This window comes from Panthera leo, chromosome D4, assembly GCF_018350215.1.
Source record: "Panthera leo isolate Ple1 chromosome D4, P.leo_Ple1_pat1.1, whole genome shotgun sequence".
NCBI lineage: Eukaryota > Metazoa > Chordata > Mammalia > Carnivora > Felidae > Panthera > Panthera leo.
In genome coordinates, this window is record NC_056691.1 from 35,286,960 (window position 1) to 35,302,268 (window position 15,309).

Genomic DNA, 15,309 nt, shown 5'->3' on the forward strand with positions numbered 1-15,309 from the left:
AGTAACTTACAAGAAAAACTCATAAGGCCAGCAGGGGATTTTTCAACAGAAACTTTGCAAGCCAGAAAGGAGTGGCATGATATGTTCTACATGTTGAATTCATGTTCTACATGAATGAATGTTCTACAGTCAGTAATATTCAATCCATCATGGCTACCAATCAGAATAGAAGGAGAGATAAAAAGTTTTCCAGATAAAAACTAAAGGAGTTCATGACTACTAACCCAGATCTGCGAAAAATATTAAAGGGGATTATTTGAATGCAAAAACTGACAAAGACATGAAAAGATAAGAGAAAATCCCAGAAACAAGACAAAACAAGTAATAAAACTGCAATAAACACATTTCTATCGATAATTACTTTGAATGTAAATGGACCAAGGACTCTAATAAAAAGACATAGGTATCGGAATGGTTAAGACAAACAAACAAACAAACAAGACCCATCTATGTGCCATCTAAAAGAGACTCATTTTAGACCTAAAGACACATGCAGATTGAAAGTGTGGGGGTGGAGAAACATTCACCACACAAATGGATGTCAAAAGAAAGTCGGAGTAGCACTACTCATATAGGACAAACTAGACTTTTTTTGTTCTTGTAATTTTTTTAGCCTGCTTTGATATTAGGATAGTATTGGCCTCATGGAATGATTTTAAATGTGTTCCTTCTATTCCATTATTTGTAAGATTTTGATAAAGATTGTCTTTAAATATTTTTTTAAACATTTGGAAGAATTACCCAATGAAACCATGTGGCCTTGGGCTTTTATGTGCTGGGAAATTTTGATTCTTAACTTTCAGAGTTGTTATTGGTCTAAGAATATTTCCGATTTCTTGGATTCAAGATTCATGATTCAATTATGGTAAAATGCACTTTTAGGAATTATCTGGGTTTTTTTAAGTTATCTGATTTGTTAGTATATAATTGTTTATAGTAATCTGTTATCACACTATGTATTTCTGTGGTTATCTGTTGTATTGTTTTCTCCTCCATTTCTCATTTTGGTTTTTGAGTCTCTCTCTCTCTGTCTCTCTCCCTCTCTCTCTCTCTCTCCTTCCCTCCCTCCCTCTCTCATTTTTTCTTGTTATTGTAGTTAATGTTATTTTTAATAAATTTTTAATTAGCACTGCTAATTTTATTTTTTTATAAAAATGGGTCATAATTTCAGTGTTAAATTGTTTATTATGGTCTCTATTTTATTTATTTTTGATTTTTCTTTGTTATTTCCTTCCTTTACTAGATTTCAAGCAAGTTTCATCTTTTTCTAGTTCCTTTGGGTGTAATATTGTTTATTTAAACCATTTTTTCTTAATACAAGCATTTAAAACATAAACTTCACTCTACCGTCAGCTTTTGTTGCATCCCATAGTTTTTGGAATATTGTGTTTTCCTTTGCTTTTGTTTTGAGACATATTTTGATTTACCATTTGGTTTCTTATTTAGCCCATTGCTTGTACAGTAGCAAATGTTTAATATTTACATTGTAAGTTTTCTAGCTTTTATTTTTGGTATTTAGTTCTGTACCATTGTGTTTGGAAAATCTACTTGGTTTGATTTCAGTCATCTTAAATATGTCATATTATATGTCTCTTTTTCTGTGATTTAACCGGGGGATTTTTCTTGTGTACTTAAAGAAAATGTGCATTCTATTTTTCTTGGATAGAATGTTTTATAAACATGGTTTATAAAACCATGGTTTTAGAACCATGTATTCTGAAGTATGCTTCAAGTAAAAATATGTTTTTGTTTAAACAAAAACAGTAACTTTAACTGACAGTACTCATTGAAATAAAGAATTTCAGAGGGGAGATAGGTGGGGTAATGGGTGAAACAGGTGAAGGGGATTAAGAATACACTTATCATGAAGAGTATTGAATGATGATGTATAGAATTGTTCAATCACTATACTGTACACCTGAAACTAATGTAACACTGTATATTAACTATACTGGAATTAAAAACTTAATTAAATAAAAAAGTGGCTAAGAATAAAACTACTAAAACATTAACACAAATGTGTGTCATATGTTCTATTCTATGGAAAAGGATTGGAGAGGGGTGCCTGGATGGCTCAGTCAGTTAAGTGTCTCACTTCAGCAGAGGGCATGATCTCACAATTTGTGACTTCAAGCCCTGCATCAGGCTGTGCTGACAGCTCAGAACCTGGAGCCTGCTTCGGATTCTGCGTGTGTGTCCCTCTCTGCCCCTCCCCTGCTCATGCTCTGTCTCTCTCTGTCTCTCAAAAAATGAATAAACTTTAAAAAAAAATTTTTTAAAGAAGGATTAGAGAAAAATACATATGTTAAATCACAACATGTGAAAGCAGTTATGTTAAATAACTCTTTTCTCACTGATATTATTACATAATGGAAATTTTTGAACATTAGAATTGATATGATTACAGGGAAATGATATAATGGCTCTACAAAGATATATGCATATGTATTACAGGCAAGAAATACTAAGGTATTAATGAAACAAAATTAAAGAGATTGGAGTTTATAGTAAAATACAATGAACTTAATGATAAAAAATTATGACATTAGCTCTTACTTAGGGATGAATTATCTTTTCTATTTGTTTTAGATTATGATGATCATTTTGTTTCTCTTTTTTAATGTTCACTTATTTAATTTGAGGGAAGGAGGCAGAGAGAGAGAGGGAGAGGGGGCTAGAGAGAGAGAGAGAGAGAGGAGAGAGACTGAAAGCAGTGGAGGGGCAGAGAGAGAGAAAAAGAGAGATCCCAAGTAGGCTCCATGTTCAGCCCAGAGCATGACGCAGGACTTGATCTCATGGCCTTGGAATTATGACCTGAGCCCAAATCAAGAGTCAGATACTTAACCGATTGAGCCACACAGTCTCAATTTCTCTCAATGAACTTAGTTTCCACTGGCGTTTCAAACTAGTTTTATGATACACATTATGCTTTTTCTTACTGCCAGTGACATTCTTCATTTGCCCAGAGGTAGAATTAATAAGACATCATGGATGATATAATACGAGAGGTGAAAGAGGAATCCAAGATACTTCCCAGGTTTCTTTTTGGGAAACTGGGTAGATGGTACTTCAGAGAAACAGGAAAGAAAAAAAAAAATAAGCTTGTGGGAACTGTGAGTTCAATTTTAATATACTGAAAGTTGAGAAGCTTAATGTGCTATCAAATAGATATGCTGATATGATTCTAAGGAATTAGATCTTAAGAGAACATATTGATTAGGGTGTCACTAGAAATAAATGATCTCTGAAGCTACAAGAGTAGATGAGTTCAAGCATGAAAGGTACAGACTGAAAGGAGAGGAAACATAAGTCATTGAGTTAACATTAACCCTTGAAAGGGATACCTGGGAAAAGGGAAGACTTACAGCAAAGAAAAGGGTTAATAAGGGCTTAGTGATAGGTAAAGAAGGAAGGGAGTCACCATGGGAAGTCTACCCAATTATAAAAATACCAATTGGGGAAATCTTGACAGTTTGAGCCTTAAAGGACAGTTCCTATGCCTTAAAGGATGCACATAGTTTATTCAATAAAGAGACAAACTAACCACCTTGTTAGAATCACACCCCACCTCATCCTCACACTTGGATTCTATGGTTTATGATTTTTCACTAGCAATTTTGAGTACAGAACTGCTTAAAACATCACCTGTGTTGTGGGAGGGTAGCAAATTAACCTCTTTTTTCCCACTTTTTTCTCAACATCTAACAACTCAGACACCTTTTTGAAGGGATTGGCTGCTCAGAACACAGAACAGGAAAAATTCAATCCAAAGTGAAACAGCAAAACTGATTGCTGTGCTTTCTTTCTTTTTCTCTAGATCAAGTCATAAAGAAATACTAGAGCCCAAGTGTAGTGAACCTAAGGCCAGGTAATGAGTTGTTTTTTGTGTTTTTTTGGGAGGGTTCTTTCGCTTGTTTGTTTTAGACAAGATAGATTACATGTACTATGACTAGGTAAGATAGAAGATCCCCAAAATATCTGTAAGTTTAAAGGAATTCTCTACCACCTGAGAGTCCTGTGAAGAAAGCCATAATTGGTAAGTGTCATTAAGGATTTACTGAGTTTTGTCAGACAAGTCTCATTTTATTTCTTATTGTTTTTATTTTTTATGAGCATTTTTAAACCAATAGATAAATGGAATGAAGTGGGTACAATAGATCCATATTTCAGTAAGGTGTCTGATAATGAGATTTTCGAAGATAAGAGGTAGAGAGTTGGTTCCTGGATAACAGAGCATCTAAATGGATTCTTTAACTGGTTCTGCAGTGTTAGGCTCTTAAATTAGAAGAGGGCTCAAGTAAGTGGAATCAGCAATTATGAAGACTTTGCTATTGAAGATTTAATGAAAGTTGCCTTGTCTGGTTAATCTTGGATTTGTCATTAACTGTCATACCATGTCCCTGCCTGGCTTCAGATTTGAACTGAGATTTGACTCCAGTTAAATGTGAGCTCCTTTTGTAAGGATAGGGGTGGGAAGCTCTTGGTTTATATTCAACAATCAAAGGAAATTAACTTGAGGTACTGTGAAAAACAACTCTTATGGGGTTGTTGGTTCATATATGGAGAAATAATAAGGATTAAATGATTTCACTCTAACCATTTAATCCTCCCCTCATCTCTTCATAGTATGATACCTGATGGCTCACCACTGAGGACCTTATTGAGAAAAAAAAAATGGCAAGCCTATGTGTAACTAAGGAATTCTATCATACAGTGACAATAAGTGGTGTGAATCTATTTTTGCCAAGATATCAACTTGACAAGATATCTTTTGAGGTATTCCATACGACACAAGGTATCCCTCCTAACTATTTATTTGGCTATTTGATTCCCTATAACAGACCCTCTGAGTTATTTTACTCCTTATGCTTACCAGAAAAGGAATACTCAGATAAGATCATTGGCTGTGACTCTAAGCCACCCCAAAATCTTGAGCCAGCCAGTCCTATCTAAATCATCCACATGCACACACACACATTTGTGTATATAAATGTATAAACACACTCACTGACTTGCAGTATACCATGTATCTATACAAAATCATGCTTAAAATGAGGTTTTTTAGAATCTTTGAGTACCCAGCATAACTTCTAGGAGTATACAGAAATAGGAAAAAGCAAAGGATTTCTAGAGAGACAATATATAATATACATAGAGAGAATACTTACATTGTCATTGTATCTTTTAAAACTTTATTTTAGGAGCATTTCATATTTTTACCATTATTTGTATTTCTAAAGATAGCAATAAATTAATGTAATTTACAAATAATGTGCCTATTTTGGAGTGTATATTTAATATTTTTAATTTATGGATTGTTTCATCAAAAACATTTGAAGGTCATAGCTACAAAGCATGTGAGGACATGAGAAATACCTCAAAAACTGAAGTTTAGAGAAATTGGAAAAGTTCAGATTAATTAATTTTGACCTAAACATAGCACATAAATTTAAACCTAAGTATAACATATGAAATAAAGTTTGATATTTTAAGGAATGGGTGAGTGTGAGTGTGTGTGTGTGTGTGTGTGTGTGTGTGTGTGTGTGTGTGCGCGCGCGCGCGTTTGCGCAAGATAGAGAAAGAAAAAAAACTTAGTTGGATAATTGAGGTGAGGGTTGTTCAGAAACATGATATTAGGATACATTAATGCCATTTACAGGTAGAAAACAATAATAATAAATTGAAACAAAAACATGTATTTGATTTTATGGCATAAAATACATAAGAATTATTTAACTTTAAAATTGAATTTCAACATGCAAAATAACTATTATGTATTACCAAAATTGATAGAATTTATTAGCTTTTATTTGCAGCCTCAGACTTATTCATGGATGCTCATTCAACTACTGCTTGTGGGTCATGCTGTAAATTAACAAAATATGTATAAGTAATACCACCACAGAGACTAAAAAACTACTAGTGTGCATTCTGTACATAATTTTAATTTTACAACTGCAGGCTTTAATAGTACTCCTATTAGTAGATTGGTTAAAAATAAAACCCAATCCTGATGTTACAAATTCTGTTTGAAAAGAAGTCTTTATTTACCCAGGCAATGATGTTAGCATGACTTTAGTCCTCTTTATTCTGCATTACAATCAAGTCAAACAGGTTTAAAAAGAGCTATTCCAATGAGTGTGACTTACCAATGTATAGCCTTTCCCTACGGGATGATTAATGGCTGGAGGATGAAAAGTGTCAAACCCCTCAGGATTTCCCTAAAAGGAAAAAAAAAGGGGGGGGGGAAGGAGGAACACATTGTGAATTCACATTTTTTGGTAGCTATTAGATGCTATATCTAAGTCAGCTGATGAGATGAAAAAGGAGAGCAATAATAGACAATTTATAGATTAATAAAATTGACTAATTAATGCTAAATAATAATGCCATCAAAAGGGTTGCTTTAATATAAAGTATTATAACCATCACATTTAAAGAATGAATACGATTCTTAAATATTTCTCTGATATAAAATTTCATGCTAAAAGATATTAATTTGATTAACCACAAACCCATTTTCTTTTCTTAAAAGACAACTTACCTTATTAAAACATAATATGATCTTCATATATATATATATATATATATATATATATAATCTTTAAATCTTTTTTCTCTTTCATGTTGCATAAAAAATGAACCACTCACAACTTTTTTCTATTATATTACTCATTATTCAGATATGTTTTCTCATAGATTCCGAAAGCACCGCTTATCAAATTATGCTTATTATCTATAAAACTGTTATCCCACATCCAAGAGACTGTTGTACTCTAGAAAAGTTCACAATTTTCAAATTAACAGCACAGTACTAAACATAAAATATTTGAGGTCATAACTAATGTACATCAAAAACTTTTAATGTATCAGGATAGAAAATACACAAGTGAATAGCTGAATATTTACCAGATAATCACAGCTCAAAGAAAAATCACATACAATTAAATAGTTAAGTTAAAATTACACATTTAACAACATAGAATTGATCAGTAACAAAGATCAGTGATTCCATGAACTATTTAATGATTATCTGGTCATTTGCTCCTGAGATCTGAGGAGAAATCTGCAAAATTTCTGCCATTTACTGTCCACAGAAAAGTGAGCTTTAAGGGCACCTTGGGGGAGACGCAGAGAGAGAGAGGGAGAAAGAGAGAAACCCAAGCAAGCTCTGCACTGTCAGTGTGGAACCTGACCCTGGGCTTGATCTCACAAACAGTGAGATCATTACCTAAGCCGATATCAAGAGTCAGATGCTTAACCAACTGAGCCACCCAGGTGCCTCCATCATTCATGCCTTCTAAACCAAAATCTAAACACCTAATCTATGGAGCCATAATTTATTTTGCATTCATAGGCTTGTTCCAATTCTAATATCTACTTCATCACACATTTTTACATATATGCCTTCTTTCCTCAACTACGTTTTAGATCACTGGAACTGAAGTCATGCTCTATACTTCTGTATGTATTCAGAAAGTCAGAATATAGTAGAATTCTAGCTACTTAGATGGGAAAATACATACATGTTTTCATTACTTAGTTAATTGGTGAGTCTTGCTACTACACACTATATATGCAATGATTAGTGTGAAAAACTCCATTGAGTGACTGCTAGTCTGTCCAATTTAACAAATAGTTCTTGTTCAAGACTGATAGAAAATTGTATCAGAACTAATTTTTTCTACTTGCTTTCAATGGGTACTGTTAAAAGCTTATAAGATATTGCTATAACCTTTTGCTAAACTTCTGAACAATGTAGGGTCTACAGAACCTAAGCAAAATAACATTGAGTAGTTACCATGTGCCAGAAGTCTTGTATGCACATTACATTGACCATTTCTTTTCATGATCAAATGCAAAGTAAGAAGGAAGAAACTACTGTTGATTCCCTTTATTTTGGAACGTGAAGCAGAGAAATTTTGAGTTACTTCCCCAAAGCCTGCCAGTCTGTAAGTGGTCAAGATGGGATTTAAATGCAGGCAGTCGGATTCAGAGCCTTCCATTCTAACTTCAATAATATGCTACCTGCGTCTACAATTCACATATGCTAGATAAAGGGGAAGAGAATGCCAGGAGGAAAGAATGAGAAAGATAGTTTCTATATTGTCAAAATGTGAAACTGACATTTTTCAAAAATCAGTAGCAATTCCTAAAGGATTGTACTGTTCATACCCCTTCCCCAATATACCCCAGGCAGTCTTAGAGTAAATTAGTTCATGAAAATGTGCCAAAAAGTTATAAACCTTTTGTCTAGATGTAGGAATATATTTAGGAGTTTAGGAAAAAGAAATGAAATTTCTTAAATAGTTACATGGGCACTAAACATTTCTAACACTTTTTTTGTAAGATATTAGAATTTAAATTGTGCCATTTAATTTTAACATTTAAAATAGCTTTTAATTTGATTTGTACCTTTACCTCTCTGTTCTTGAACATTTTAACCATTTTTATATTTCCATTAACAGATACAGAATGTGTGAGACCTGCATATAATTTTGAGCTTTTAGTGCTACAAATTTCACATTTCCCTAAAGAAGCCCTTTCCACTAAAGTATGCACATTTCATAGAATAAAGCAATATTTAATAATGGTGGTATTCAAAATTATGCAAGAGGATACTCTAACCCTTTCTTTCTAAAAGCTAATTCACAAGTTATTATAAGTCTTATAAAAACATTTTCTTGAGATTTATAGTATGCACTTAACTTTGAAGTAGATATCTTTGACAGAATCCTCCCCGTTTAAAGGTTAGGAAAAATGTGTCACAAGCATTTTGAATCACTGCCCAATGTTACTCAAGTTATTCTTAGAAGAGCTTGGGTTTTTCCTTTGCTCTTTGATATTGGGTTTCCTATTGTTTCTTTTTGCTGTATTTCTTTTGTGTTGTATTGTTATCATTTTCTGACACTTCATTGTTTGCTTTTAATTTTCACAGAAAAAGTGAATAATAGACTCAAAAACACACACTCCAGATCAAATATGTTGTTTAAAACACATGCTGTTTGTGTTTAGACCCATTATTTACATGGCTTTTTACATAATTTACAAAAGATCTGACATTATAAATTTGAAGCTAATTTACCATTCCTTGTATGCACTAATCATTTTTAAAAATTCCCTGACCATGGATGTTGCAAATTAAATCCTATCCCATAGTCACTGATTTTAAATATTAGAACACTAAAGCAGCTTTTAAAATATGTTATAAACACCAGTAGTTAAGAAGACTCATAACATTGGAAAGGGGAAAATTTATAAAGTATACTTTCTGTTCTATAATAAATTATAGAAAAGAGGGAATTTCTGAGGGTAATAAAGGTAGACAGTAATAGGAAAAAAGTCAAAATTTTAAAGAGTATGTATACTTATTTTAAAAGTTGTTTAGTATCTGGTATAATTCTGTGAACAGATATTAAAGATACATTCCCTAATAAGATATATGTGTAATGAAAAGATGAATATAAGATAATGCTTTCATAAAAGATTGTAAAATATAATCATGTAAGCAATTGGCCTCAATCCACAGGTAAAGCTAAAACCAACTCTGTATCTCACTGAAATTCTTTCTTACAATTGCTCCTTATTATCCAACCTCTACTCCTTCCTCTAAATCATTTCTTCAGCATAACTATAAAGTTCCTGCCTCTGACCCTTCCCCTAGTCTATATCAGTCTCGTCCCCTCTTCCTGCTTCCATTTCTGGGTTGGCCTCAGGTCAACATCTTCATACACCCAATAACTAAAACCCTACTAGTCTTCCTGCATTTTCACTATCTTGCTAATTGAAAACTCTAGACCAGCCCAACAGTCCTTTTCCTCCATTCAATATCTTCTTTTTTGCAACCCTGACAATCTGAGTTCCTTATTAATAAAACTCATAATTAATGGCTTCTTTATTTTTTTTAATTGTTAATGTTTATTTATTTTTAAGAGAAAGAGATAGAGTGCAAGAGGGGGAGGTGCAGAGAGGGAAAGAGAATCTGAAGCAAGGCTCCAGGCTCCTAGGTATCAGCGCAGAGCCCCATGCTGGGCTCCAACCGGCAAACCGCGAGATCAGGACCTGAGCCAAAGTCAGATGCTCAACCAACTGAGCCACTCAGGTGTCCCTGTGGCTTCTTTATTAATAATAGTAATCTATTTTGTCTACAAACTTGGGTTGGAAAAGGATTAGTGAGTATATAGCGGCAAGACAGTATGCTTCTGAAGATGAACTGTAGAGCATAGTCCAAGAATAAGACAGCCTAGATCTTCATTTGTCTGCATTTAAAAGGTAGGAAGAGACATGTGCTCATGTAAATTGTGGGATGGAATATGCTTTACCAATGATTATTTCAGATTCTTGCTAGCATGTAGGTCTAACATAAGCTACAATGTCAGGCATTCACACCTGGTGGCTAGCAGCACACTCACTGCTACTCACTTTGCATATCTTCCAAATAACAATCCAGAAATAGATACTTCAAAAACACGTACTAATATACTAATTCTTTTGATAAGAACCAGGGCAGGTTAGGGCTGACAGTGTGCACACATTAGTGACATTTCTGCTTTCTAAGGCAGATTTGCATACCTTTCCTTGACATGTGGGACTCACAAATGGTAGCTTGTTGACAGCTACATGGTGACTACAGTGTTACCACCATGCTTAACTCACTGATGTTTCTGACTGATAGGCATTACTAACAGTTCTAAGGCTCATTTCCTTGGTGAACACCAACTTTGTCACAATTTCAGCATCACATCAGATGGCACCCATAAGGTGTGAGTCAACCATACTGAATATCAGCAGAAGATATTATATATGTTTAAGAAATTTGACCAGGATTCCATGAACTGCATAGAATTTTTTTAAATAGGAAATCGATACATTCACTTTACACTTACTGGATGGTGTAATCAAGACAAGTTTCCCATGAGAACAGACTAGAATATTTGAAAGAGCAACAATCTGTGTTGTGTTGGGAAGCATGGCAATTATCTTACATACAGAAAGATATTTTGTTTTGTTAAACTGCAGCTGTAGTATCTACAAAATAATTACACTGAAGAGAACTTGAAAGCTCCAATATCTCAAAAGAAAAAGAAAGCAAAGAAATGAAATACTTGTAAGCTTCATATTCTATAAAGTTACTATTTTTCTCCATTCTCCTCTTCTCAGTCATGACCTCCCAAAAAAAGTGGTTAACCTTTACTATCTCCGCTTACAAAGTTCTCTTCATAACTTAAACACTTCCTTAGAGATTCCTGGTGCTGACTCTGCTATATCTGGAGTTGCCAATGATCTCCATAATGACAATTCCAATGCCGATTAAGTTTTCAGTTATTTTGCCTGTGTTATTTAACATTTGGTTCTGCTGACTACTGTTACCATCTTAAAACTTCTCTCCTGACTTCTATGACATTGTTTTCCTCTAGCTTTCCTCCTATCACTCTGATTATTCCTCCTTAATTAATTACATGTTATCTCATGTTTCCTTAGCATTTCATCTTTCATTCTTTGAATTTCACGTTCTTTTTTTTAATGTTTATTTATTTTTGAGAGAGAGACAGAGTGTGAGCAGGGGAGGGGCAGAATGAGAAGGAGAGACAGAATCTGAAGTATGCTCCAGGTTCTGAGCTGTCAGCACAGAGCCCCACATGGGGCTTGAACTCACAAACTGCAAGATCATGCCCTGAGCCAAAGTTAGACACTTAACCAACTGAGCCACCCAGGCACCCTTCATTCTTTTTTTTTTTTTATGTTTATTTATTTAATTTGAGAGAGAGAGAGAGAGAGACATAGAGCACAAAGAGGAGGGGTAGAGAGAGAGAGAGATGGAGAGAGAACCTTTCAGAGAACTGTCAGTGCAGAGCCTAGTGAAGGACTCAAACTCACAAAACATGAGATCGTGACCTGAGCTGAAACCAAGAGTTGAATGCTTAAATGTCTGAGCCACCCAGGTGCCCCACATTTTATACCATTTCTTACCATACTTCATATAAAGCCATGTTTCCTAAAATAGCCTATTACTGATAAATCCCAAATGCATAGCCCCCAAACATATATACCAAACTTACTATTGGACATTTATACATGGATGTGCCAAAGACATTCACAATTCAGCTTGGGAAATTTTCAATCACCTTGCTTCCATTCATCTGTTCCTGCATTCTCTATCTCAGCGAACAATAAATTAGATAACATTTAATTCAGCATTTTCTCTATGGCTGACACTTTCAATATCTGATTTAAGTATTCTACAAACACATATGAAGATATTAATAATATCACCATTTTGAAAATGAAATTGATACACAAAGAAGTAAAGTTACAGGTTTCATGTCTAGGTGTTGTGGGAGTGGCTGTTGAAGGAAGTTTGCAGTGTTGCAGCTTTTATTCCCTGTGCAACAAAAGCTTAGAACCTGTTAAAGGGATATGAAAGCTGCAAAGAGTACAGATGATAATTAGCCATGCAAATAAAAACTTTGATTTGTTAAAAAAAAAAAACACACACATCAATTCATGCAAGCGATAAATACTAGAGCTGGAATCAGAACAGACTGTCTACACTCTTAACCATTATACCTTGAAAGATATATGCCCAGTTGCAGAATTAGATGGAAACAATTTAAATATATCTTTTATTCACCACAGACAGCTATCATCACTCTGATGATATGGGTATCACTTTCGTCACTTTACTGATAATGGGTAAAAAATATTTATTGCATACATTTCCTCCTCTCCATTCATATGGCTCTGATTTTAGTTTAGATCTTCTGGATTATTTTAATAAGTATGGCTCTTACTGATTCTCAATACTTTGTTCTGCTGTTGTTTAAGATCAGTCTAGGTAACCAGAAAAAACAAAGTGTGTGACTATGAAAAAAGTTGACCTCGATATCACTGTGATTTTCAATAGGCTATATAAAAAGGACATATGTGTGGATTTGATGGACACAAAATTCTTCCCATCTCTATAGTTTGATTTCCTAAGATAATGCATACAATTTCTAATAATCAAAAATGGGATTAATTGTAAAAAAATTGAAAATTTATAAAAATTACGAATAAAAGTCACCCCTCTATTTGTACTTTGACAATTTGGAGCTCTCGTTTGCATTGAAATAAACTAAGTGCAGACTCTGATGTAGTTCTGATGTAAAGTGCAGGAATGTAAATCGTCCATTTCCCCAAAGCCAATCAATTATTTTCATGATATGGCAAAATAAACTTCTGAGAAAGAAGGGTTCATGAGTTTTGGCTACCAATACGTAAAATTTACAAGTGGCTAGCATCTGTGCATGTTTATACAGAAATGAAACAGAAAAATTGGGAATTAGGGTGCCTGGGTGGCTCAGTTGGTTGAGCATTCAACTTCAGCTCAGGTCATGATCTCACAGGTTTGTGAGTTTGAGCCCCACAGCAGGCTCCCTGCTGTCAGTGCAGAGCCTGCTTCTGATCCTCTGTCTCCCACTCTGCTCCCCCACTGCTTACGCTCTCTTCCTCAGAAATAAATAAACATTAAAAAAAAAAAAAAAGAAAAATTGGGAAGACTAGCACAAGTAAGCTAAATTACTCTCAGGAATTCAGGAACATTTTTCTCAATTTCCACCTAAAAGAACTATTCCTCACATTAAAAAAAAGACATAAACTAAAACTCCTGGATTAAGATGTCATTTCTATCCATGTCCAAAGAAAGTTGCTAAGTTTCTACCACTCTCAGCTTTCTTATCTGGGGGAAAAGGAAGAGTGTGGGGTGGGGGACATTTTACTACATGAATTCTAAGATCTTTTTCTGCTCAGCATTTCAATTTGGGGAGATTTCTCAAATCGGATAACGTTGCTTTGGTATCATCATGTGAATTAATGCAAAGGGCAAAATTTGAACAATTGACAAAACACTATTATGTCTATTTGGAGAACAAAAAATATGAGACATCTGTTATTTAAAATGTGAACTTCAAAATTTGAATTATTTCAATTTTGAAGGAAAAAGTCCACAAGATTTAATGCTATTCTCCTAAATTACCTTTAGTTAAAGTGTACAAATTCAGAATTACAAAGGTATACACATTGCTTTCAGTAATGAATGACTTTGTTTCAAAGTGAAGATATATTTACAATAGAAAAAGCAAAAGACAGTAGTAACCTCAGTGTTTGCCACAACTCTGTCCAGAAAAATAAGCTCAAACTAGAGAAAGAAGTGAGATGAACAAGCATTTTTGGGTCAAAGGATCAATAAAAATGAATGTACTGATAGACAATTTCTGACCAGAGAGCTCAAAGTATTCCCATTTTGTTGCAAGTCTGATGCCATTGAATTAAAAGCACTCACACAGTTTTTATGCATGCTGAATGTAGCTTTGAACAAACAGCCATCCGGCACTTTCAACAATTGGTCAAAATACATTAGATGCATCTAATAGGGACTCCTAAGAGCTGATGTGTTTCTGTCCAAACCACATACTGAGAATTCCAATCAAATAAGCAGCCAAATCACTACAACCTAATTGCCACCACTCTGAATGTGGGATGCAATCACTGCTGACCTGCCCTTGTTTTTCCCAAATAAAAATTGGTGATCCTCTCAATTTAGCAGAACTATGCAGGCTATTGGGAGATCCAGCAGCAGAGTCCTAAGCAACTATAGACAACAAATTGGTTTCTGTAGGTGTCTTTATGGGGCTGATACAGGTAACTTCTTTCTGAGTCAGTGGCAAAGAGTAAGACAAAGACAAAAATTAAGACAAAGATGGCTTAAACATTTCAAAGAATGGTTCTTTCAAAAATGAGATAAAAAAATCATGAAAAAATGAGAGAAAGAATTTAGCAAAACGGTATTAAATGCAAAATTAAATTGATCACTGATAAACCTTACTGCTAAAGGCATTTAAACAAACTGCAATGTATTCTTCCATCTCAGTTTCACACAAAGTGGCATATGCACTATTTTAAAATTAGATAATCTGCTTAAAAGCTATTACTGTAAAACTCTGCCTTCTAGCTAACCAAATTTACAGTAATGTGGGTGGTATTGTTTTTCTTTCACAATTTCTATTTGTTGTTTTGGAGAGTGATAAATTGAAAAATGTTTCCATTTCCTTAAATAAATGCATTTTGATGTTTTGAAAAATAAGAATGTAAAATATATAACATTTCCATAAAATGTGCATGCTTTCTTAAATATATATATATATATATATATATATATATATATATATACAAATCAAAAATGCATTATGCCACTAGTAAAAGAAAGTACTTTTTAAAATTACTGTTGTGAATAATATTTTATTTCTTCATGTCCACACACACACACACCAA

The 15,309-nt window shown here is 33.9% G+C and overlaps 1 long non-coding RNA gene across 2 annotated transcripts in view; it reads right to left on the reverse strand.

Moving 5' to 3' along the window:
* The window catches only part of LOC122205353, a 579,915-nt gene that overhangs the window by 123,577 nt on the left and 441,029 nt on the right, over positions 1 to 15,309 (reverse strand). For both annotated transcript variants that reach the window (XR_006196015.1, XR_006196014.1), the window contains one exon: positions 6,150 to 6,221. This is a non-coding gene — a long non-coding RNA (uncharacterized LOC122205353). The remainder of the gene's footprint in view (positions 1 to 6,149; positions 6,222 to 15,309) is intronic.